Source organism: Mauremys mutica, chromosome 9, assembly GCF_020497125.1.
Source record: "Mauremys mutica isolate MM-2020 ecotype Southern chromosome 9, ASM2049712v1, whole genome shotgun sequence".
Taxonomy (NCBI): Eukaryota; Metazoa; Chordata; order Testudines; family Geoemydidae; genus Mauremys; species Mauremys mutica.
Window position 1 is genome coordinate 101198130 of NC_059080.1, and position 26232 is coordinate 101224361.

Below are 26232 nucleotides of genomic sequence, written 5' to 3' on the forward strand. Positions count from 1 at the left end.
CCCAGTATGAGCATGGAGGCCACTTGCAAAATGTGGTTCTAGATTCGGATTTCTAGCACCTGCCAACCTGTAGAAGTGCCTGGGGTTTTATTTAAACCCTATCGCAAAAGACAAAAGCATTTGACATCTGTGCCTGTGGAGAGAATGGGGGGTATTGATATTCTTGCTGTACTGCGGTATCTGTAGCGACCCCGCATGTCCATTTCACCAGCTGCTTTGCTATGGTGCTGCTGCTGACAGGGATTTCCTCTGAATGTGGCCAGGCTCAAATTACAGGGCTCCCAGTCCTGGGGAGCAGTAGGACTAGGACAGGGGTGCAAGTTTGCTTGAGTGCTTTACCAGGTTAACGGAGTCCCCTCTCCAGAAGTTGAGTGGGGCGCTGGATGAAGCTGAAGACCTAATTGCTAGAAATGTGGGGGCTGGAGGATCAAATTCTCCCTGCCCAGAAATTTTAGACCGGAGGCCTAGATCATCCCAGATGCCCCGTTCCCAGAAAACCGAGCTCCTCTCAGGAGAACGGAGTCTGCGTCCTGCTCAAAGCTTCCATTCTCCAACACTTGGAAGCCTCGGAGGGGATTAGCTTCCAGTTCAAACCAGAGGCCCCGCTCCCAGGAGTTTGGGGAACTTCCACCGTTCAGTTGTTATTAGGCGCAGCGAGCTAAAAACCTGTCACTGTTTCCTTCTTTGCATGCTGCAGGTCTGGCCAACGACTCTGAGGGCAATGCCATCAATGAATAACAGCGCCTGGCAGGTTTCACCGAGCCAGGAGGGTATGCGAAGTTGGCAAACAGTGTGCCACCATCATCAGCCTTCACTGCTTGAGCCACATGGGGACGTGCTTGCTAAATCCTAGGGTTGTGGGACAGCTGTGCCTAACAAGGCCCTGACACTGATGTCATCGGTGTATCTCCGTACTTAGCTGCCCTGACTGTCCTGCTCAGTTCTGTTTAGTTTTTCAATATTGTGGGAAGCTGGGGAACAAGGCAGGAAAGAGCAGTCTAACCTGAAGTCCTCCTGCCCAGGCACGGTTTGTACGGATGGATTTAAAATGGCACCACCTGGAAAGAGCAGGAGAACAAATGGGGTGAGTCTAAAGTTGGGAGCGGGCTTAGCCCCACGAATATTCACAGACATTGAGGCCAGAAGGGACTGTTCCAATCAACGTGTATAACACAGGCCAGAGGTCTTTGCCCAGTGAGTCCGGCAGCAGGAGCTGTGGCTGAGCAGGAGAGCGTCTTTCAGAATGACGTCCAATATTGAGTTAGCCACCATATGATGGAGACCCTACCACAAGCTGTGCCAGTGGTTAAAAATGAGCATCTTATTTCCAGTTTGAACCTGCTGCCTTCCCCTTTCAGGGCTATGCCACACTTCTAAAAGGTTTCTTAGCCCAGGCTCCAAAGCACTTTGCAGACCTTGGCAGTTCCTCACGATGCGCCTCAGAGAATAGCCAGTGAGGATGAATATCCTCATTGTACAGCTGGGGAGCCAGAGCGGGTGAGGTGACCAAGGTCACGTAGCAGATCAGCACCAGAGCTGGAATTCCTGGCTCCTAGTCCGGTGCTCTAAGCACTTGCCAACTTTCCCTGCAGTCGGAATGGCACAGTCTGTCCTGGAGACACTGGCCTGATTTATGAGAGGAAACAAAGTGCCGGTACACAGTGCTCACCTAGGGGAACACGAGCACTTGTTACTTCTCTCAGCCATTCAGCCTGAGCTCAGAAAGCAATTTGTTGAAACACTGAGGAATAGACGCACTTAGCATTGAAATGCACTGGCTGGGCTCTGCTGGAGTCCTCGGAAATGGCACTGTGTGCGCTGAGACTCTGCCACCCTCTCCCTCAAGTTGTAGAGCAGTCAGAATATATTAATCCTCCCGCAAATCTCACTGCTTGGAGGCACAGAACAGCAGCAGCAGCAGAGTTCCTATTTCCCTTGAAAACGGGGCGGGGGAGGGGAGGGAAGGAGGGGAGCGGCAGAGATGCCCTTCAGAATGAGCAGCTGGACTGATATCAAAGCACATTCCATGGTCAGATTGCCAACCGAAAGATTCTTTTCGTCCTAAATTCACACTGTCCCTGATGATTCCAAGGCTATAAATCAGCTCGTGGCATTTAAAAGGACTCACTCGGAATAATCATATATGTAGAAGAGTTTCTCCCTTGTGTTACTAACACCTTGTTGGGTTATTAAAACCAAAGGATGTTAAAAATCTGGCCAATGGCACCTTTACTATCTAGTGCAGTAGTATGATGATTGGGTTTCCAGCGTCACCCAGGGCTGTAATTCCAACTCAGCTGTCTTCACCAAATGGATTGTTAAAAGATGTCCCCAATTAATATTGTTTTGTGACAACCACCCCACCCATCCGTGGCCTGCGTTCAAAATATTTACTCACCTCCAAATTTTGCAAATTTATAATGGGTTGAACTAGCACTCTGGATCCAAATACATCCCCACTTTGGGGCACTCAGACTGTAGATCTGATTGTTGTGAGTTATGCCCAAAACCATGAATGGTTACTTACCCTGTTCTCTTAAGGGATGTCTACACGTCAAGCTGGACAGAGTCATTCCCAGCTCAAGGAGACATACCCGTGCGAGCTCTGAGGGAGCTAGAGCACTCCAGAGTGTAGTCGAAATGGCCGCCCCGGTTATGTACCTTTGCTTGAAGTGGCAAAGCAAGCTAGCGTTGTCTCAAGAAGAAGGGATGGCACATGAGCTCTAGTTTTGGGAATGGAGGACCCCTTCTAGATTGGTGCAGCAAGATCCAGGAGAGGTGGGGCTAGATATACATCGAGTCCACGTGAGAATTGCAAACAATTGTTATGTTTTGCCCAGTACAGTGGGTGTCATTGATTCTAAGGCCCGAAGGGATCCTGATGGTTGAAAGGATGGAGAATTCCATTTGAGCCACAGCACGAGGAGGTCCCGGTATTCCAGGTCCTGACTTACACAAGAATATGTACTAATAGCTGACATGCATGTAGTGTCCTTCCCTCAAAGATCCCAAGCTATACACAGGCCAACGACTGTTTCAAAGTCATAGATTTTTTTTAAGTCCAAAACCCAGATGGACCCTCTGCCTTCACTTATTGTGCAATTCAGTTACCACGAGGTGACAGCCCCACAAAACCCGTCAGGATAGCAAGTGAGAGTTCTAAAGATACTCGGCGGTAACTATGGAGGCGCTCAGTAATTACCCAGTTGCAATCGACACTGGGGATAACAGTCCTACTTGTTCCAAAAAGTGTCTTGGGCTTTTTAACGCCCACAGGTCGTTAGGGCTTCCGTTTTACATCACACTAAAAAGACGGCTGCTCTCCCACCAACCCCAACTGTTGTATGAAGTTTAAGTCTGCAGCGTGCTTTTAACTTACCAGGGTCTCTCCATGCCCTCCACCTTGAGTTGGCAGCATACCTGAACTATGAGGTACTCAGGGTGTTTCAGGTTATCTGTTGCTGTATTGCAAATCACAGCCTCGTGGTGAGATTGCTGAATTACATGTTTGTATTTAGGACGGCTTCATGAACGAACCCCAGAGGAAACAGCCAGGAACACACACAGCGTAATAACCCCTCCAGAGGAAAGCTCATGTTTCTTTTCCTCTTCCTATGGTACCGCTCGTCCTTGGTGTGTTTAAAGACATACCTGGCAGAGAAAGCACGAATTAATGAAGGGAGACTTTTTTTTTTTTTTTTTGGAAGCAAGGGAAGATGATGCTGAATTCTAATACAAACTTTATCTTTCTGTCTACCTTGCGGTTTTCTTCAGCATCTGTTGCTATAGTGTTTAGGGGTTAGCTTGCTTAATTAGTCCAGCGTTTCAAGTGGAACCGGGATCGATAGCTGGAGTTCTTGTGTAGCCACCCGGGGTCTGCGCTGCAGCATGCCGTCTTCAGCTTCGCATGTGGCAGCCACCAGAGTTTCCATGGAAGAATGCTTTACAGGGCCCCTTTCTTGCCAAGACCCATTGTAAGTTTCAGTTCTGAGGGACAAGTTGGTTAAGTGGAAGCTGAACCCAAATGATCTAGTTCCTTACCTAGTTTCCCAGACCCAGGCTGAGATGGACACTTCCAAGTCACTCACATGGAAGTTGCTTTATTACTTTGTCCAGTTTAATTCTCATGGACTTTCTAGTCTCCGTTTGCCTAAGGAAAACATAGGCTGGATTTCCCAACAGTGATGTCTGTTAGGCCATGGGATAATTTCCCTAAGGGAGCCTGATTGGGAGTCATTTAAAACTGGATTGGACAAGGTGCTGGCAAATATACAGCACTGTACACACTGCAGACACCACCTTCCAGGCACTGGACTAACAGGAACCCGTGGCTCTAGTCCCAACTCCGCCACTGCTTGGCTGTGATCTTGGGTAAATCATGTGGTTTCTCTGTGACTCAGTTTCCCCAGCTGTACACTAGGGCTAGCAGTGTTCACCCACTTTTGTAAAGTGCTTTGAGATCTCCTGATGCACTAGGGGCGCTAAGACCCATACTTCCAAACCTGGGTGTCCAAAATAAGGCAGGTACATCTTATTGATACACCAGCCTAAAAACGGCCTGACTTCCAGAGATGCTGAGCACATGCTGCTTAGCACCTCTGAATATTAGGCAATTTATTTAGGTGTCTAATTATGGATTTAGGCACCTAACTCTAAGGACTCGAGTTTGAAAATTAACCATTGGAGTCTGGATTTGGGGGCGGGGGTCAGCCATTATTAGCAAGTGCCCACGTCTGAGAGGACTCTCTGTGATTTCATCTTGCTTCTAGGATTTCCACATTCAGATGTTGATTGGCATGGCACTCTGGAATGAGCTGTTCAGTTTCATTACACTTCATTGTTGACACTACAATGCAATAGAAATGGTGAATGCTCTGATAGATTCGTTTAAAATGCTGCTGTCACCTCCACCGCCCCCAGTGTAGAAGGATATTTACATCCTGGGTCTTGGGGTTCCTATACTTTTGCAAGAACCTAGCCACATCTCTTCTTGAATGGGGCTCGTCCGGCTTCCACAGCAGCTGAAATCACAATGGCTCCTAATTCAGCAGCGCCAGATGCCAAGTTCCCTTGGAATGTGAGGCCAGCATCATTACTGTCCCCACTAAAAGAGGAGATTTTTTTCTAAAAGATCTGCTCCAGAAATTATTTTGGGGAAGTTCTCTGGCCTGTGTTCTACAGGAGATCAGACTAGATGATCACAATGGTCCCATCTGGCCTTGGAGTCTATGAATCTATGAATAGCTGGCACTGCTCAGAATAAGGTACGAGCTCTGTTTTTCATCTCCCTGCCGTAGGACACTGCATTGTGGAATGCACTGTGCTGATGGTTAGTTCTATGGGCTAACAAAAGAGCACTTCTGCATTCCCGCTATCTGCACCTCCTTACCAGGATGCAATCTGGCAGCCGTCCTTTGACCTCTGCACCAGAATCAAAACAGCCTTCAATGCTGGGAATTGTTTCAAATCCAACCCCAGATCTGGATTTGAATTGGGCAGCTGGCCTTTATAACGTGGCCACCCCCTGGTGGCCTCAGGGCAACGACGCATGCAGTGCTGCACCTGAGTTTCCCTTCTTGGCTCCCCAGATAAACACCTGATAGGGTTTTTTCAGTCCTACCACAACAGCCCTCCTTAGGGTCTGATCTATTAACTTAACGTTCAAAACGAAACACAAAAGTCTCCCCCGCAGCCGTCAGCTGGGGACAGCCCAAACTCCCCTGGCCTGGTCAGAGCCCTCCCTGCCTTAGCTGGCTCCTGAGTCCCAGCCCTTCCTAGTGGGAACAATTCCCCTGGTCTCGGGATCTTCTTTGCAGGATCCTCTCTCACTCTTTGCAGTCTCACTACAACCACCTGAACTTCCCAACCCCTGCTCTTTATAGAGAATGGCTGAGTCTCCTCAGGTGGGGTCATTCTGTCCTCAGGGTTGCCTTTGTCCCAAATTCTCCAGCCCAAGGGCAAGCCAGCCTGTTCTGTGGACCAAACGTTCTTGAATTGGGGGGGTGGGGGGAATTGAAACCTATGTCAGGATGTAGAGTCAGAGGTTGGAACCCATCTTGGGGCTCTCTGTGCGTCCAGATGTGGGAACATGCCTTGAGAGTGATTTATTCTGGTGTTTCCATCCTGGATTGGCAGGGCTGTGGGTCACATGAGGGAGCCTCGTGTCTTGAGATTCTCCAGCTTTAAGACGTTCAGCTCGTTCAAGGGGCCATGGGTCTGCTTCACTTTACACCAGACTGCACACATTTTTTCCTCAGATGCTGGGTCAGACCCAACCTATTAGCATAATCCTCCCCCACCTCCTGGCGGGGCTTGCAAGATGGGGAGGGTAACTCAATGAAAACGGGTCTGGTTGCAGGAGGGGATGTATCTCGGTATGACACCAAGCTGGGGCCAAGCTGCTACCACACAAACACTAAAACCTCAGCATGTAATACTGACCTCTCCACATGCTGAATATAGATCTCTTTCCTACCACTCTGCTTGCCTGCCACATCATTTATTGCTACTGAAACAAGTGCTGCATTTGGCAACCGGATGAGGATTGTTGGCCTTCCTAGGCAGCAACAGCCAAAAAGGAAGATGGTCGAATCTGACAGAGTCCAGACTTCTCCTGGTTGGAAGTCACTGTATGACTCTAACTTATATGCTGTGGGACTTGGAAAATACTTAACCGAGGTTTAAGGTAACATTTCAATAAAAAATCCTCGGTTGGTGCTAATCATGTGGGAAAATGCTAACAAGCTGGTCTATTGCTGACTCCTAAACAAACCTTCTGAACCTCTGTGAAGTAAATACAAACAGCATTCTTGTTGCTGCTTTTGATTTTTTGAAGGCGTTTGGCTGGGAGGAAGGGACTGATGCAAAGCCAAGCCAAACTGGATTTTTCCAAAATCATGCAGCAGAAACTAATGAACCAACATGTTAAATAACTGGCTGCTTATTCCCTGAAACAAAGAGCACCTGTAATCTCCAGGTAAGAGCGTCTGTAAATAACTGGCTGCTCAGAAGCCGGTGGCGCTTTTATGCGCGTGGAAATGCCGAGGATGGGAACAGTGAGTGAGTGGGAAAGAGACACACCCATGATTTAGACCATGATTCATCGTCAGATACAGATCTTTCTCTCTTTCTCCCAAGTCAGGGCAGAACTACAGGAGAAGTGCAGAGGACACCAGGATTTCTTCTTAAAGTACAACTTAGTCTGTTTGACATTCAGAAAAGCGCTTCTTAGCAATGCCCCCTAGTGTGGTCAGCGTTACTGACTTTTAGAAAATGCTTTGATAATTAAAGTTGCCTGAGTGCTAAGAATTATGATAGTATGAAGGTCCTTGGATAACTTCGTCCCTATCTTGCCTTCCACCCTTCATGAGAGTGGTTAAATTTAAACTAGCACAATGATATTGCATGTCAATGTAAGCCTTGTTCCCTGAAGCATAAGGAGCATTTTGCTCCCATCTGTTGGTGAAGAACGGGAAGAATGACCACAGAGTTGCTTCATCTGCATAAACTATTTACCCAGAACTCCAGATAGACAAACTCCAGAGGGAAGGAGCTCTCTGTCCCCCTCTGCTGATGAACGGGGGAAATTTGTCTACAAAGAGAGCTTCATTTGCATGCGCTTTCTATCCGGAATTCCTCCAGTGACACTTTGGGAGTCACCCTAACTGTACACAAACTCAGAATTGGTTGGATAATGGAAGTGCCCTAGCTGAAGAAAAGAAAAAGGCTACTGATACACAATAAGAAGTGCAATAGCTGTTTGTGGAAATGTTTGCTACTATATGCTACTTGTTCACTGACTAAAGCTGAAATCACTTCAGCTAGTTTATGTGGTGGAGCCTCCAGACAGGATCAAGCAGTGCTTCCTGAAGGACTGGAAATCAACCTGTCTGAGTGACCTTAGGACTAGGCTGCCCCTGATATCAAACTGTGAGTGGGTTTTAATGGAAGGGGAAGTGATGTGGTAAAGAGATTTTTGTCTATTGGATATTTGCACTGGTGGGAGGGAAGCTCAGTTAATAGGCTCCTGCCAGAGTTCCTGTAGGGGAGTGTTTTATTCATCATTTGTATTGATAGACTGTCGCTGGGTCTTTCCAAGTTGATGCTGTGCTCTTCCCCAGGAACTTCTCCTTGTTCCTGACTCAATGCTCACTGCCTCTTAAAGTTGCCAGGGAAGGTATTTAGTGGGGCCTGGCTGGGCTCTCTAACTGGGGCGTATGACATTATCGGGGTTCAAATCCAGACTGGTGAGGGGCTGTGTCACTGCTTGCCCTGGGTGCCTTACAGTGCTTTGCTGCTAGAGCTTCCTCCTGAGATGCTCACAACCAGTCTACACAAGCATGCAGGTCACACCCTGAGCGTCTGTGAGTTAGATAGCCCTGGTTCAGCAGCCTGGACCCCAGCAACCCCTCTATGATTTCCACCAGCCTGGGTTACAACCAGCAGGGTGACCCCAGAATACTTCCAGTCCTGAATTTCCCCAAACCGTGTGCCCTGAAGTATCCAGCCTTCCCTTGGACAGCTCAGAGAAATCATAAGGTTCATTGCTCCTGTAAAGAGACAAAACCACATCGCCATTCATTACCTGAACTGGGGTAGATAGACTCTTCCCTTAAACACAGCACAGAGTTGGTTTATAGTAAAATAAAATACATTTAATAACAATGGGGCAGAGGGTAAGTGATGCCAAGTAAAAGAAATAAGGTTAGGAAGGTTTATGAGTAACTAAAAGTGCCTCTAAAGGTCTAAAACTTAATCTAGCAAGACACAGGCCCTGTTCAAGATGGTTTCTCTCATCAAACTTTCTTCTTCCCAGCCATGGCTAACTTTCCCTCAGTCAGGACCTTCCACAGACACACAAGCGGCTGGCTTCCCTCATCTTCTTAGGTGAAAGATCTTTGCCTAAGCAGGTTTCTCAGCTACATTCAGTTCCAGAGACTTCAAAGCCCCTGCCCCCTTGGCTGAAGGACCCATCTTTCTCAGCTTGCAACTGCTCAGTTCCCTTGTGTCTGTCTAGTGAGGGATGCCAAAGATGGCTTCTGTCTTTGCTTATATGTCCCAAAGGCTCTCCTGTGTGCTTAGCTTGCTGTGTCCGCCAGGAAGCTGACCTGATGCTGGCCTTCCCTGCCTGTGGGTTTCCTACCCCTCTGTGTGTAAATGGGGCTTCCGCTGTTTTGATTCTACCATGCTTAATTTACAGAGGAGGCCGGTAAATAGCTGCTCCTCTCCTGAGGATTCAGGGGGCCTGGGGCGAAGCAATTTCGGGGGCCCCTTCCATAAAAACAAGTTGCAATACTATAGAATACTATGTTCTTGTGGGGGCCCCTGCAGGGCCTGGAGCAAATTGCCCCACTTCCCCCCCGAGCAGCCCTGCTCCTGTCTGGGTGGGAGCTGTTCCTTCCTTTGAGCGGCCACGCACTTTAAAACATAATAGCAATGAGCATCCAGAATTCCTCCTAGGGTGTTAATACGGACATTTCACAGTGCTCTTAATCACCAGCCTGCTACAGGTGTTCATAAGAGACCTTACCTGATGCACTCATGTTGTATTTAATCAGTTGATTCAACGGCTTATTATTTGAAGTTTAGACTCCACCCCTGTTTTTATAGCTCTGATAAAGTTTCTCTTCCCTGTTGGGGTGTAGCCAAGCTGTCTCTTCCTCTCCCTTATTAGTTTGATCACTTTGATTATCTGATATGCAAGTGCATTCTCATTGTCTTTCAAAGCACTTTGGAAGTAACTGCCTGGTGGAGAAACCCTACTCCTTTGTTTAGGGAGTGGGTAACTTCTGTTTGAATGACAAACACATTGTAAGGATTATAATTTCAGCCTATGTCCATAATTCTGCATCAGTTGCTCGCACCTACATAGAATCATAGAATCTCAGGGTTGGAAGGGACCTCAGGAGGTCATCTAGTCCAACCCCCTGCTCAAAGACATACAATGCTATCCATAACCAGTGCGCTGTGGACTTATTATGTGGCACCACTTAGGTAGAGATTTAACACTAAGTTGGGGGCTGCTGGGCTGGTCTGGTCGGGCCAGCAGCTGAAACTCACTGCTAGAAATCAGGATGCCCCTGGTCTTTGGGCTGTTTGTGTTGTCACAGGGCATTTGTTAGTTTTAAGAGGGATCCGGAGCTATTTGAACTGGGCCCTTGCTGCTGCTGCTAACACCTGGCAGAAGGGTCACATAGCAAAGTGCTCATCCTGCCCTGTCTGGTAGCTGTGCGGGTGTCTGCAGGTTTGATTAATGTTCTCCCTGATCTGGGGGGCATCTCCCCCGGCACCCCACACTCTCACCTGAGGGCTGATTGTGTCTCTCCAGGCTCTAAATTTTGGCTCTGCACGGTGACCTTGTTTAGTAATGAATTGAAAATGGGCTCCCTGAACCGCACCCTGTTCTAACATGGAAGGGTCTGGATCAGCCCTGTTGCTGTGGAGAGGAGGTGGGGGCGCTGCCTCCTCCCTTGCGTTCCCACAAGCGGCTCTGGTGTAAGCTGGGTCTGCTCTGAGCAACTGCGGGTTGCTGGCTGCCTGCTGCATTGCAGGAACCTGAGCAGAGTAGCTCTGCCCGCTCCGTTGCCTGAGGTCCTGCCAGGTATGGGAAAGCCTAGGAGAGGCCCTCGAAAAAGACACCCCCACAATCAGCCCCAGGTGAGAGGGAAAATAACAGAGGATGAGAAGAAACTGCTAGTCCTGGCTCCCTGATTCTCTATCCCAGCTCAGGCTAGAGCAGCTGCAAGGCTGCTCTAACCTGCAACAGCTGGCAACAGTCCCCTAGGGCAGCACCATTCCTACCCCTCTTTCTCTCCACCCTTGACTCCCCATCTGTGGAGAGGCTGTGGGGAGGGAGCTGCAGGACCCAGCTGGGGATCCCCAGCAGGGGAATTTGTGACGCTTGAGTTGTACAAAGGGAAGCGACTAGGGCAGAGAATCGCCCCAAAACCTGATTGTGGGTTTTTGACCATAGGCTGAAACGGCTGGACTCCACTGTCCTTGCATCCTTCCTCAGGCCAAGGGAAGTGACTACAGCCCCTCAGGAACCTGTCAGCCTCACAGCAAGCAGCAACCAGTAGGTGGCAGGTCACTTGAGAGCAACCTCCCCTTTCCAGAGATCATATGTGTCACTTAGGATTTGAACCTGGATCCACCAGGTGAGGACGTATCCACCGGCTGCTGCCGTACCAGCCCTTCTCCCGAAGTCATTTTCTTCTGGTTTGGAGGTACAGTGGCATTTGTCTGTCATGTTGAGAAGGGAAACCTCTCTGAGACAGGGTTGCTGGGCTGAGAAAAACACAGCGTGATAGTTAGAGGCTGTTTGCCTTGTCGCTGCTGATCACAGCAACATCTGTCTCTGCGTTTATGAGGGTGCAGTTGTGAGCTCTTCAGAAAGGCTGCATTTCTTTGGCTGCCGCTTGCAATACCCATTCGATGTATCCCTGCGCCAGCTACAAGAAGCTCATAAAACAGATAGGAAACATCTAGGCCATGGGGGGGGACAGTCTCACGGTAGCAAATGAGGCGGGGATGGTTCAGAGCAGTGGCATGAAAAGTGGAAGGTGGCCAGGTGCCATCGAAGGCCTTACATTTGAGCTGACTACAGCCGCCCTCATCTTTTCTATGCAGATGTTCGAACTGCGCACAGGCTACAGATCCCAGCATGCAATGCTCCACTAGGCCTGGCTGTCTGGATCAAGACAGAGGCTGGGCTATGCAGTTCCCATGGGCTGCACCTCCATATTAAACATTATGGGGGCAGCACGGCAGTGCTGCATCTAGCTTCTAGCCATACCTTGGCCGCTCCTGGCCTATAGTTTAAGCACATCCTGGTTCAGGAAAGCACTGAAGCACCTGCTTATGGGATGGCCTGAATCTGGGCCTTTCAACCTGTGCGAAGTGGGGATGAGTTGAGAATGGTTTGCAGGGTTTGAGCTCATTGGTGGGGGTGGGGAAGCTTGCTCTTGGTGGTGGGCTTGTGCTGTGGATAGATGACGAGCTTCGTTCTCCAGGGCTGTCACGCCAAGCTGGCTATCTGCCCGTCCAGGAGGAGACGGAGGCTGGATGGGCACGTCTTTGGTGACCATGGGGCCTATCTCCTGGCACTTTCATGTTCATCCATCCAGCTAGAGCTCCTGTGGGCAGCATCCACTGAGTCCCTGGACCCTCTGCAGCGATAGGTGCTGTGTGGTCCTGCTCCTCCTTCCAGTTCCCACCATCGGTTCCTCTGACCCTAACTCTGATTCCGGCTTCCCCTTGGCTATTCTGCACACTCTGCTGACTCCTGAGCGCCGTGGCCCCTCCCTTGTCTGAGGGGAAAGGCCTCTCCTGGTTGGCTTACGCCCACTTTTCCCGGGAATTCAATAAGCCACGGTGGCTGTCCGTCAGGGCAGCTGGGCGGGGCAGGGGGCGTTTCTCTGCAGCTGTGGGGGTTTTTTTGACAGTCCCTCGTCCGTTCACCAATCCGGGCAGTGTTTAACTGGGTGGGGTCCAGTGACTGCACAGATTCCTTCTCGGAGCTGTGGGCACTGTCCAGGTTCTTGGCTTGCTTTCTCCCTCTGAATCCCTTGTTTTGATACGGTGACCTGCACCCCATCCCTGGTTTTTCCATCCCCTCCCCCCCCACACACACACACTATAATCTGTTGGGTTAGAGGCACTGGGGGATTGGAATGAAAAGGGGAGACTTTGTTGAAGCGGGAGAGGGTGTTCCCGGAGCAAGAGGAGGGATGGGGGGAGAATGGGAGAAGGAGGGGGGTGACATTGGTGAGCCGGGGTGTCTATTGAGAGAGGACACTGGGCCAGATCCTGGTGTAGATCAGAAGAGCATTTTTGGCTTCAGTGCAGCCCTGCCAATTTGCACCAGTTGAGGATCTGGCGCCGTGATTTCATCAGTGTGGAGTCTGTTCCTCAGACAGCAGGAACAATCGTCACATGCTCAGAGCCCCAATCCTTTGAGCTCAGGAGTAGTAGGAGTAGAGGATCACTTTACCTTTTCCGATGGCCAATTGCTAGAGCCCCCCCGTACAGTACAGCTAAGAAAAATACATCTCCTTGGAGTCTTCTCTGTCCTACAAGAATGGGGCAGTGACAAAGGGGTTTGTAAGGTGGGTGGCTGTTGCAGCTGCCATTCAGTGGCCACACTGGACTGAATAAGCTCACTGTGTGTGTGTGTGTGTGTGTGACCTGCTTACTACATTACAGACTTGAACCAGAACCCTCAAGCTCCGTAATCCTTTTGCTCTTCTAGATGAGCCCGACGGGCCCCCTCCCATGGCTAAGCCAGTTGAAGTTGTGCTGAGCTCCTTTCCGCTGGAAGATGTTTAAAATGTATTTCTCCTTGACCTTCCAGTCTGTAGTTCCATAATATTTTTGGCACCGTCCACCTAGCTAGTCCCAAAGCACTTCAAGTGCTGCAGTGTACGGAGACCACTGGAGCTGTGTCCGAGGGGGCCGGATGGACACATGGCACTGAACGTTGCTTACTGGTGGGGAAACGAAGAGATATGCGTCCAGTTACTACTCTGAGGTGAATTTAGCTGGACAGACTATAATCACCCAAGCTGGAAGTTAGTCAGGACACCAGGGTTAATAACCCTGCTCATGCATAAAATGCTACAAGATCTTTAATGGCCACAAGTGGTCTTGGTTTTATGTCTCCTGTGAAAAACAGGCCTTGTAGCTCGGACAGGGTTTCTTACACCCTGCCCAAGCCTGGCGCAGACACAGAGGGGGTCGTGGGTGTGTCGACACTGCACGTGAAGGTGTGCATGCAGTGCGGCTAGGCGTGCCTGCGCTCCCTGTAATCTAGCTGGCACAGATGCCGTGTTACAGTGGGGGCTTCAGTGCAGCTGAGGTACTGACCAACCGACAGACCTTAGCAGCGGCTTCTACTGCCTCACTCTTTATGTACCCACTAGTCATGTTTTCCTGCTAGTGATCCCCAGCGTAGCATTTAAACGGGCCCTGTGGCACCTCAAACCACCATGTCCTTGTGAATGCATGTGAACAGTCACCTTCTTCAGCACCTGGAGGGAGGACTCCAGCTGAGTACGAAGCAGGCTTTCTGCTGCTTAGCATCAGGTCAGCTGGGACCGCTGCTGAGCTTCAGTTCATTTGCAAATTTGACACCATCAGCTCAGGATTAAACAATGGCTAGCCAACTACAAAAGCAGTTTCTCCTTCCTTGGTGTTCACACCTCAACTGCTAGAAGAGGGCCTCATCCTCCCTGATTGCACTAACCTTGTTATCTCTAGAAACTAACAAATTTATTTGAGCATAAGCTTTCGTGGGCTACAGCCCACTTCATCGGATGTATAGAGTAGAACATATAACAAGAGTGTGTGTGTGTGTGTGTGTATATATATATATATATACACACACACAGAGAAGATGCCACATCAGCTCTAAGAGGCTAATTAATTAAGATGATTGCTGGCACATGCCCCTCTGCCATGTATATTGGCCAAACCAGACAGTCTCTAGGCAAAAGAATAAACGGACCCAAATCTGACATCAGGAATCATAACACTCAAAAACCAGTAGGAGAACACTTCAACCTCTCTGGCCACTCAGTAATAGACCTGAAGGTGTCAATTTTGCAACAGAAAGACTTGAAAAGCAGACTCTGATGAGAAACTGCTGAGCTTGAATTGATTTGCAAATTAGATACCATTAACTCTGGCTTGAATAGAGACTGAGAATGGCTGAGTCATTATACTACTTGAATCTATTTCCTTATGATAACTATCCTTACACCTCTCGTCAACTGTCTGTAATTGACCATCTTGATTATCACTACAAAAGTTTTTTTCCTGCTAATAACAGGTCATCTTAATTAATTAGCCCCTTAGAGCTGGTATGGCAACTTCTCTGTATATATATATAGACTCTTCTTATGTTCCATTCTATGCATCCGATGAAGTGGGCTGTAGCGCACGAAAGCTTATGCTCAAATAAATTTGTTAGTCTCTAAGGTGCCACAAGTACTTCTGTTCTTTTTACAGATACAGACTAACACGGCTGCTACTCTGAAACCTGTTATCTCTGGACTGATTCTTGCCTGCATATTTATACCTGCCTCTGGAAATTTCCACTACATGCATCTGATGAAGTGGATATTGACCCCCGAAAGCTTATGCTCCAATACGTCTGTTAATCTATAAGGTGCCACAGGACTCTGTCGCTTTTTACAGATCCGGACTAACACAGCTACCCCTCTGATAGCTTTAGCTGTTGTTAGTTGTGAAGCAGCAGGCACATGGGAGCTATTTGCTTTAAACAGATCTTTAAATACTTCTGGTGTCCTGGCCTTATGCTGGAGTGAGGGGTTGAGTGCTGGCCTCTGCCCAACCAAAAACAGGAGGAGCAACTGTTCCAACCGATAGAGGCGTGTCCTCGAAGGCATGAACTGAAGAGTTGGAGGAGGCGGCAGGAATGTGTAATACCGTACATGCGGGTCGTGGGGAGAAATATTCCTCCCTGGCTCGTGCCGTGATCAGTGGCCATCTCTGTCCAGTGGTTTTCTTGATGTCTCTTTGAAATATACTCACTGGTTTGATAGCTGTGAGGCTTAGTTCTCAGCAGGCCAAGTGGAATTTGCAGCACCAGCAGGGTCCTGCTGGGTTTTTGACAGAGCCATCAGTAATGCTGAGGCATAGAAAGGTGTGATAAAATAAGGAGACTTCTTTCCCTGTTTTTTTCCGTCTATGAAACTGCTGGAAATCATCATTCCACTGCAATTTTACATTTTTTTTATTCCTCCAAACAGTACTGGATGTTCTTCCTGTATTGATTTATTTGTGGGTTACACAGTGTTCTAGGCAAAACATCAGTATGGGCCACAAAAAATGTAACACCGGAGTTCAGCAATAGCAAAACCACAGTGACCATCTATCCTGCTAAATAATGACTAAGTGAAATAGGTACAGCTGTGTGGTCTAGTGGTTAGTGCAGAGGCGTGGCAGTCAAGATTCTTGTGGTGTATTTCCAGCTCTTCTCTTCCTTGCTGGGTGAGCTTAGCCATGGCTGTTTACTTATCTGTGCCTTGGTGTACCCTCTGCACACTGGACATGATGTCTGGCTAGCTGACTTATTGTGAAGCGTAATTAATTGTTGCTAAAGTACTTTGAGATCTGCAGATAACAGGTGCTAAATAAAGGGGAAATATGAGGTAGCTTTTAAAGACAACACACTGAGATCCCAGTTTTGTGATACTGCTAGAAAAAAATCATCTTTTTTCCTTGTGAGCAAAGCACAGTTGATTGGGAGTTGGTGCAAAATGACAGTTTTGCAGAACCCCACTGCAGTTTAAACCTCAAAGGGGCGGGTGGGGGGGGAGAAAGAAGGAAAAATGGGAGACTTGAATTTCATATTCAGTAGCTGATTTTGGATTCAAACACAGCCTCGTGGCGCTGTGGACTGAAACACTACAGAGCTCTGCTGGTGCAGCAGAACCGGAAAGTGACCTTGAATGTAACCTGGGAATGAAACAGACTAGTCTAGCCCTTCTGTCTAAGCTGAGTGAAATGCCAAAAGGAAACAAGTGGTATAAGGAGTGGGCAAAGGAAAAGGAGATGTTGGGACATTTCAGTTTTAACAATCGAACCTGTTATAGGTTGTGACAAAGGAGATGGGGTGGAGGGCCGGGGAGAAGGTGCTAGCCTGGGGATTGCAAACATGGATTCAGTTCCCTGCTTCGCCACACACCCTGGGCAAGACACGTGGGACTAGATTCACACACAGACTTTGGTGCCTAACTGCCACTTTAGGTGCCTAAATCCCAGTGCGGTTCACAAAGCCCCCTCGTTACTTTTAGCCCAGTGGTGCAGGTGCTCCCCTGGAATGTGGGTGACCCCGGCTTCAAATCCCCCCTCGGCTTCGTGAATCCCAGTGATTTTCTAGGCCCCTAAGAGTTAGGTGTGGTGATGCTGATCGTCACCACACCCAACCTTCTCTGTGAATCTAGCTCTTAGTCACCTGGTGCCTCAGTTTCCCCTCTGGACAATGGAATAATGGCCTTGCCCTGCCTCCCAGATTGTGAGGCGCTCAGATACTGTGGTGCTGGGGGCCAGATAAGCACCTTAGATAGAAAAGAAAAATGAAACGTGGCCTTGATTCCAGGCAGGTGGAAAGTCCCCTTGCCAAGTTAACTTGGTGGAGTGAGGAATCCAGCCCTCTATCTTTAGTGTTTCCCATTAGCAGGGAGAAATGCTTTACGGACATGAGGCAAGCTCTTCAAAGAGCTCTGGGCCAGCTTTCCAAGTGCTCAGGACCCAGGCTGCTCAACGGGTCTGAAAATCTGGCTATTTATTTTGGAGCCTCGGTGGGAGCTGAGGTCTTTTGAAAAATCTGGTCCTTTGAGTCTTATCCTGCACCATAGTTGTCAATGGGAGTTTTGCCACTTAATTTCAGTGGAGCAGGATCGGACCCTTCCTTTGAATCTGCCCACAACCAAGTCATTTGCAAACTGTGTCCCTGGTTAGGGCTGGAACAAATCAAGATTCTCTCCTCCAACTCCTCTCTCATCCCTCCCCACCCATGTACACGCTGGGATAGAATTCCTGTTGGGTAAATGGTGCCCTCGTGTCGGGCCAGCAATTTGTCCTGGCTTGTACGATGTGGTGCACAGTGTGTTCTGGCTTCCCCTGCCTGGGACATCTGGAGAAGATGTTGCATTTGCAGCCAATTTGTAAATGTTTGTGACGCAGGGGGGCAAAGTGCATTGCTCTCACCCGTGGTACAGACAAGAGGGCAGAGGCAATAGCTGCTATCTAGGGTGCCTGAGCCTGAAGACGCTAAGATATTTTGGTGCCTAAAGCCTCTAGTGGAAACATTTGGTTCATTTCTCCACTTTCAGCACCTAAATACCTGTAAAAATCTGACCCTAAATGTTCTCAGGTCTCCTACTGATCTCAGAACTTCCTGGGATTGGGCCCACAGCGTAGGCCAGATAAGCATATTGGCTGTCCCAGAACTATAAAAGACACTGGGACATGGAGCGCTGGAACACCGGCTAAAGGGAACACCCTAGGGCAACAGGAATCTGTTTATTGCCAGGGTCCCTTCCCTGTAGTATAGCAGCACTTAGCTATATGGGGCCTGATTCTCAACTGTATTGAGGCCACTTCATGCAGCTCGGGCATTGGCACCCACTTCGAGGCCCCTTTGCGCTGCTGGAGAGGAGTAAAGGTTCAGAGACGGGCTACTAGGATGATCCGAGGAATGGAAAACCTGTCTTATGAAAGGAGACTCAAAGAGCTTGGCTTGTTTAGCCTAACCAAACGAAGGTTGAGAGAGGATATGATTGCTCTTTATAAATATATCAGAGGGATGAATATCAGGGAGGGAGAGGAATTATTTAAGCTTAGTACCAATGTGGACACAAGAACAAATGGATATAAACTGGACACTAGGAAGTTTAGACTTGAAATTAGACGAAGGTTTCTAACCATTAGAGGAGTGAAGTTCTGGAACAGCCTTCCAAGGGGAGTAGTGGGGGCAAAAGATATATCTGGCTTTAAGACTAAGCTTGATAAGTTTACGGAAGGGATGGTATGATGGGATAGCCTAATTTTGGCAATTAATTTGGCAACTGATCTTTGATTATCAGCCGGTGAATATGCCCAGTGGTCTGTGATGGGATGTTAGATGGGGTGGGATCTGAGTTACTACAGAGAATTCTTTCCTGGGTGCTGGCGGGTGAGTCTTGCCCACATGCTCAGGGTGTAACTGATCACCATATTTGGGGTCGGGAAGGAATTTTCCTCCAGGGCAGATTGGCAGAGGCCTTGGAGGTTTTTTGCCTTCCTCTGCAGCGTGGGGCATGAGTCACTTGCTGGAGGATTCTCTGCAGCTTGAGGTCTTCAAACCAGAATTTGGAGACTTCAATAACTCAGACATAGGTTAGGGGTTTGTTATAGAAGTGGATGGGTAGGATTCTGTGGCTTGCGTTGTGCAGGAGGTCAGACTAGATGATCATAATGATCCCTTCTGACCTTTGAGTCTATGAGACTCGGGCCTGTAACAGGGAGACCAGGTGCATTGGCTTCTGGGAGATGAGGCCCCAGATTCTCAGCCCCCTATTCTGGCCACGTGCCCCCACACAGATCATGGAGGGTGGCCATTCTAGGCCCTAGCTGGCCATCTGGCATCGGTGTAGGGGAGCCGTCCCGGTGCATGGCAAAGCGTGCGCTAAGGGGCAGTGTAAACCAACTGGATCGGATTTCTTTTCAGGTGAGCCCGGGCCCTGGGGCTGCAGGCCTCACTTCACAGAGCAAGCCGCAGGGCAGCCTTCCCCGGCTCTGCCTGCTCTGTGCTCACCAAGGCCTTGGGCTGTCTACTGGGGCTGCCTGCCAGCGAGTGCCCGCGGTGGTGGAGGTGGCCTTGGGGATGTGACGTCCGAGCCCTCCAGGAATCGGACAGGTCTCCACTCATCTTCCCCCCTCTTATGCAGGCTACAGAGCCGTCAGGCCATCCCTCCCCGCTCCCGCGGCCTTCCCTGGCTCACTGAACTGCTAAGTGAAGATATTTCCCTCTGTCCTCTTGGGTTTTGTAACCCATTTGTCCTGATATATAGCAGACAAAGGGCAATTACTCCTGCTCCCTCCGCTAACTCCGGATTGTAATAACCCTGCAGAGCACTGACCCTCTCCTTTTCTGTGGCAGGGTTCGCAGTCAGCAGGGGAGAGTATTTAGCCTTAAGGGGGAAGCACCTACCTGCACTGCCATGTACATTATCTAAACCAGGCACAGAGCCACGCTTTACCTCTGGAAGTTGCTTTATATGCACCACTCAGTCTTCACCATGCTCTGGCCAGGTGCGGGTAATGTCTCTGGGCATCCTCTCCAAATCAGCCTAAGAAAGGACTTCACCCCCCCTCCTCCCCCCAAGAATTCATCCCAGGTTGTACAGTGCCCCTAGGAGGCAGTTTAGGGCTTTGGGCGTTAGTCAGCACTTTGTGGACCCTCATGCAGTGCAGACATGATCAGCCCAGTTCACCATGTTGTATTTCACTGTTGAGTCTCAGAGCTTTACATTTCTTCCAGGAGCCTCTTTTTCCCTCTTTTGCAAATGCAGAAGTGGGCTAGATAACTTCATCATGTTGTCCAAAGCCATAGCGGGGCAGTGTCAGTGACGGATTTATAACTGTGGAGTTAGGGACTCCCTGATCCTGTGTTCTCATGAGATCACTCTGGCTGTCCTCCCCGTGTTCAGCCCAGATGTTACTCGGGATAATTCCTCTTTCCAAACAAACAACAAAGTTCCTGCTAATGCAGAGTCCGGACATTGGGACGAGTTGTCAGCCTCATCATGAGGATGAAGATTATTATGGAAGACATAATATTATAATATAGACATAATATAGACAGAAGTATTCTTGCCAGCAAGTTAAAGAAGTATGGGCTGGATGAATGGATGGTAAGGTGGATAGAAAACTGGCTAGATGGTCGGGCTCAATGGGTAGTGATCAATGGTTCCATGTCTAGTTGGCAGCCGGTATCAAGCGGAGTGCCCCAAGGGTCGGTGCTGGGGCCGGTTTTGTTCAATATCTTCATTAACGATCTGGAGGATGGTGTGGACTGCACCCTTAGCAAGTTTGCAGATGACACTAAACTGGGAGGAGTGGTTGATACGCTGGAGGGTAGGGATAGGATACAGAGGGACCTAGACAAATTAGAGGATTGGGCCAAAAGAAATATGATGAGGTTCAACAAGGACAAGTGCAGAGTCCTGCACTTAGGACGGAAGAATCCCATGCACTGCTACAGACTAGGGACTGAATGGCTGGGCAGCAGTTCTGCAGAAAAGGACCTAGGGGTTACGGTGGACGAAAAGCTGCATATGAGTCAACAGTGTGCCCTTGTTGCCAAGAAGGCTAATGGCATTTTGGGTTGTATAAGTAGGGGCATTTCCAGCAGATCGAGGGATGTGATCATTCCCCTCTATTCAGCACTGGTGAGGCCTCATCTGGAGTACTGTGTCCAGTTTTGGGCCCCACACTACAAGAAGGATGTGGATAAATTGGAGAGAGTCCAGCGGAGGGCAACAAAAATGATTAGGGGGCTGGAGCACATGACTTATGAGGAGAGGCTGAGGGAACTGGGATTGTTTAGTCTGCAGAAGAGAAGAATGAGGGGGGATTTGATAGCTGCTTTCAACTACCTGAAAGGGGGTTCCAAAGAGGATGGATCTAGACTGTTCTTAGTGGTAGAAGATGACAGAACAAGGAGTAATGGTCTCAAGTTGCAGAGGGGGAGGTTTAGGTTGGACATTAGGAAAAACTTTTTCACTAGTAGGGTGGTGAAGCACTGGAATGGGTTACCTAGGGAGGTGGTGGAATCTCCTTCCTGAGAGGTTTTTAAGGTCAGGCTTGACAAAGCCCTGGCTGGGATGATTTAGTTGGGATTGGTCCTGCTTTGAGCAGGGGGTTGGACTAGATACCTCCTGAGGTCCCTTCCAACCCTGAGATTCTATGATTCTATGACAGACACTGTGTGAGTATGAAATTATTTTCGCAACTCACAGACCAGCAGATAAATACACTTGCTTCCTCCCAAAATATGTAACAAAAAAGCCTTCCTTGTATTCTGTGGGTTGTGCATTTTCATGTGCTCATTCCCCAGGGCCCATTTTGAAATTGTTCTAATTTATCAAAGGGGGAGGGGAAATGGAATAATTCTGTTGCAAATGGCATTGATTTGACTGCAAAGTCATGACAGCTGTTCCTGTCTCTGAGGAGAATAAAAGAGGAATTCCTGATTCCTTTTCCTTTTTTTTTTTTTTTAATGGGGGTGGGGAAGGGGTGAAGGAATTTGACGCATTGAGAATGCAATGCATTTTGGAAGCAGTTCTGATGGGCACTTTAATGTTATGTGCGTGAGAATGAACAGTAATAACAATAATAATAAAAGTTCAGAACACTTTCTGTCTTTCAGATTTACATTTGGGTCTGTTGCAGTGGTGATAAGTGAACACCGATGTGGGTAAATGTATTTGGAGCAGTGGGTTGTGGTTGCAGCTTGAGCTTGTCAGTTTCAAGTCTTTTTAAAGGAAGACCCTGCAGAATATATAATGCAGCTATTCGAATAGCAATAATAATATTAAAAATACCCTCCTGAACTCTGTTCCATTAAATATGAAAATTTAAAGACTTAACAAATCACTTTTCTCTGCCTCTCTCTCTCCAACAAACAAAAGCTCCAGCGTGGAGCCAGCAATTGCTCATCGAGGGACGAGCTCAGGCGAGGATGTTGTCGATGGCTTTTTGTGAATAAAGCATTTAGTTCTAACGGGAGCGTGTCATCTCCTGCCCAGTGCTCGAGTAGAACAGCCATTGTGCTCGCTGGCACTCCATCAAACTGCTTCTCGGGCACAGTTACTGGAGTAAGTGCATTTACATGCACTGAGATGGCTGATGCTGGGAAGAGTTTTCTTAAATAACAAGACACAGGCTATTATGTGCATTAGCGTTATTATTTTTTGAAGTGTCTTAGCCCTTTGGAGACTGCAGGTACTTAATAATCTGTTGTATTATATAGTGCCAATCCGTCCTGGTACCTCAGGTGCTTGACAATCAAATACAGATTAACCTTTAGCTGTCCCTCTCATTTCGATCTAGCTGGCTACCCTTACTGCTAGCTTGTGCACGTTGTGCCCAGCCCTGGTAAGAGGTGGGGTGACTCCACACCAACCTTTGGGAAGGTGCTGGAGAGATGATCCCTCAGGATGGATGATTTCTCCCGGGCCTGCTTAGTCTGCATGAATTCTGCACCATTCATTAGGGTGGCACCAGTTGGTCCCCATGGTGTGCTGGCCCAGTTCCACGGCCTGGTTTGGAGGCGGAGCATGGACATGTCTCCGCCTCCTCCCCACCCCTTTCCAGCTGATTTGCTCCCTGGTGGGCAGTCTCTGTTCACAAGGATGGCTGTTGTGGTTGACACAAAGGGGAGGAGCCTTGTTGCATGCTCCCAGCCCCAAGGGCCAGTCATAATCCAACCCTTCTGGCAGTCATCACCACGCCCATGGGAACCGTCCAATGGTTCAGGAAGCTGCTATCAGAGAGGAGGGAGGGGTTCTGGCCAATGGGAAATTGGGGAAGTCTGGACCTGTGGCCACAGTGAAGCCTGTTGTATCGACTGTCTTTGCGCAGTAAGAAGCAGGTTCTCCAGGGGTGTCTCTGGGACCTGAAACTGGCGGTACCAAAGAACAATAGAGTGAGCTGATATTGGCAATAATTCTGGTGTCTCTGCAACACCTCAGAGAGGTGGTTCCCAGCACCACAGTGCTGTTGTCGTGCTGCTCCCCGTCACTCGGCACCCTATCATAAATCTCAGAACGGGAGACCGTGTGCTGAGGGCCCCAGCGTATAATCCGTCCCTCAGAAACCAACCCGCCTGGGGTCAGTGCCACTGAACTGAATGCAGCTGCAGGGATCACTGCCGTACAGCTCTGGGGCTCCTGGAGAATTCATGGGGTGCTGCTTGGATTTCCCGTGGCAGCATCTCCTCGTAGTTCCCAGTGCACGCGTTCATGGTCGACATGACAGGAGGCAACCGATCACTTCCCTCTCACAAGGGTCCGTGAAGAGGCTGCTTCTGCCGGGAGCCACAACTGTTCGCTCTTCCACTGGAGAAGAGACTCCCTCGTCGGTGGTAATGGTAGTCACAGTTGTGCGCGTGTAGCCACTGGTCAGTGTGTGTCCTGTGTCCCCCCACTCCCCTTTCCATGATCCACGGAGGAGATGAGTCTGCAGCTACGGCACTTGGTTCTACAGAGAATCCCCGTTCAATCCCCGTGATAGCCAAGATGGCAACCTTAGATCATCTTTTCCAGGCCTCTGGCCACTACGTGGCAGGCTCATCAGCACCTGCTGCTCATTCACCTGCTGAATCCGAGCCGCGGAAGTTATTGGTCCGGTTTATTTTGCTTTCAGGGAATTTAGTGCTGGTGGGGAAAAAAATCGTCAGACCGACAGCTGTGGAGCCAGGGACAACTAGGCTGCAGGTGTGCAACCCCCCCTCCGCACTCCAGTGAGCCGCCGCCTGACATGGAGGAGAGCTCGGTCTCTTCAGTCCACTCAGCCCTAGTCTTGTCATTTCCAGTTCTGACCAGTTCTGACCATGTCATTTCCAGTTCTGACCCCAGTCACAGGGGTATTTCAGTGCCTTGGCTGCCCTGAGTTTGCCAGCGGATTGTCATGTTAGTTGGTGGGTTTTGGTGTATGGAAACCTCCTCACTCGGAAGTGGGCTGAGACCAGGACCCCCTTTCACAAAGGCCACCAAACAATAGTCTCAGTGATGACTTTCCCTCGCCAGTGCTCTGGGCTGCATTTGAGCGGCCTAGTCTCTTGGTTATTCTGCAGCATCCCTGTTAGCGAAGAAGAGGCATAGACTGGTTTGCAGGGAACGCGGAACTGGCAGGCACCGTATCATGGGCTTATAAAATGTCTTAGTTGTGAAGCTGCCTCTGCCAAGCTGGTAGGTATTTATGGCTTTAGTAGGGGTTCATGAGTTCAGGTGGACCCTCAGAAATCATGAAGCCACGGGTGCCAAACCTGAGGGGCATTGTGACTCCATGTGCCCGGTGACAAAGTCCGGAGCGGGAAGTGGACCTGGTGGGACAGGAGCCACCACTGCAGGGGTGAGTGTGGAGCAGGCTTGCTTTCTGCCACCTTCCAGGCCTCCTCTCTGCATTGGGCCAGGGTTAGTGTTGCAGTGCTGGGGCAGAGGAGTCTGCTGGGAGTGGTCGGAGTCGTCCTTGGTTACAACTCAAAATGAAGTCCAAGAAGAGTTTAGTATCGTGCATCCATTGAATCGGGAGGCTACAAAGACCGGCAGTATTTCTTTGTCCTTTTCTCTTCACAGTCTGTTTTTTTTCTTGTGACCCTTCCATACGTCATGTGCGGGGGGGCAGGGACAGAGAGAAAATTACTGCCTGAAATAGATCCTGAATAGCAGAAGATCAAAATAGACAACCTCTGGCTTTGCTGGATGAGTCACTGCCACAGCAAGGGATGTAAAAAAACAAAACAAAAAGCCAAAAAAAACAAGTGCGTGGACCCTCGTTAGCATTAGCACTCAGGCCTGGAGAAGGAAATAACAGCTCAGGGAGGAGATACTGACATTTAGGAACTTCAAAGAAACTTTAAAAACGAGACAGAAGGGCTAAGTGAATTCTCAGGAGGATTAGTCGAGAGCTGGCTGCTGCGTACTACTTGGTCAGTAGCAAAGCTAGTGTGAAATTATTTCATCAGCCACAGCAGGAGTTTGATTTCTCAACAGATGCTGGCTCATGTTGAGAAAGTCCATTTGTCTCCCAGAGGCATCATTCCCAGTATCGTTGCCTCACCCGGTGACGTAAGCAGGCATGTAGGGCAGCATGGTTGTGCAATGAGCAGGCTAGAATGTATGTGACCTCTCTCCCTCCACCACAGGTGGAATCAGAGTTCCTCCCATGTGTGTTGCAGACCTGTGCTGCCAAACACTGAGATCTTAGAGGGCCAGGAGGCTTTGCTTTTGGAGCAAGCTTTGGTGCATTCTAGCTCTAATGCTGCCACAAACTTTTGAGTGACACATGGCACAGGGACACTATCAGTTCCTAAGTGGCTGCATATATGCTAGATAATACTTAGTCCTGCCATGAGTGCAGGGGACTGGACTAGAGACCTCTCGAGTTCCCTTCCAGTTCTATGATTCTATAGGTGCAGCTGGTAGCACCTCCTAGAGCAAAAGTTGCCTAACTTGTTCCATTATAAGCTCCAGTTTTCAGTTGGTTATAATTTCCCCAAACATTCCCTGTTCGGGCTAGAATTTTCCATGCTGGGGGTCTGCCTAATGCTGTATTGTTTTGGAAAGCATCAGGTAAAAAGGTTCAGCCATTTCTGAAAACCAGGTTAGCGAAAAGTAGGTTGTTTTCTTCACGTTCAAAAACACATGACTATTTTGTGGAGAAGTTCTAGCAACTCCTTGTTTTGGAGCAGGGCCTTGAAATTTGGCAGGGGGAGTTGCTCTGGTGTCCTGGATGTGCCTTTTCCCATCTCTATAAACATTCACTCAAACTCACCCAAGTTATAAGCCTCTGGAAAAGCACAGTTTGTGCATGCTCGGATGGGTTTGTTAGGGTTTGGGAGCTAAATTCTCTGAAGATTCCGTCTACATTGAGCATGCTCCAGCCGCCAGGCTGCAGGGGCTGAGCAGGACTTCCCCCGCAATTACTCCTCCCAGCTGCTGG

General features: G+C 49.0%; 1 protein-coding gene across 1 annotated transcript in view; it reads left to right on the forward strand.

Moving 5' to 3' along the window:
* Positions 1 to 7840: 7840 nt before the first annotated feature.
* Positions 7841 to 26232, forward strand: part of TPRG1 (tumor protein p63 regulated 1) — a 103821-nt gene continuing 85429 nt past the window's right edge. Inside the window, exon 1 of the mRNA XM_045029482.1 lies at positions 7841 to 7929. The gene's annotated coding sequence lies outside the window, so the exon portion shown is untranslated. The remainder of the gene's footprint in view (positions 7930 to 26232) is intronic.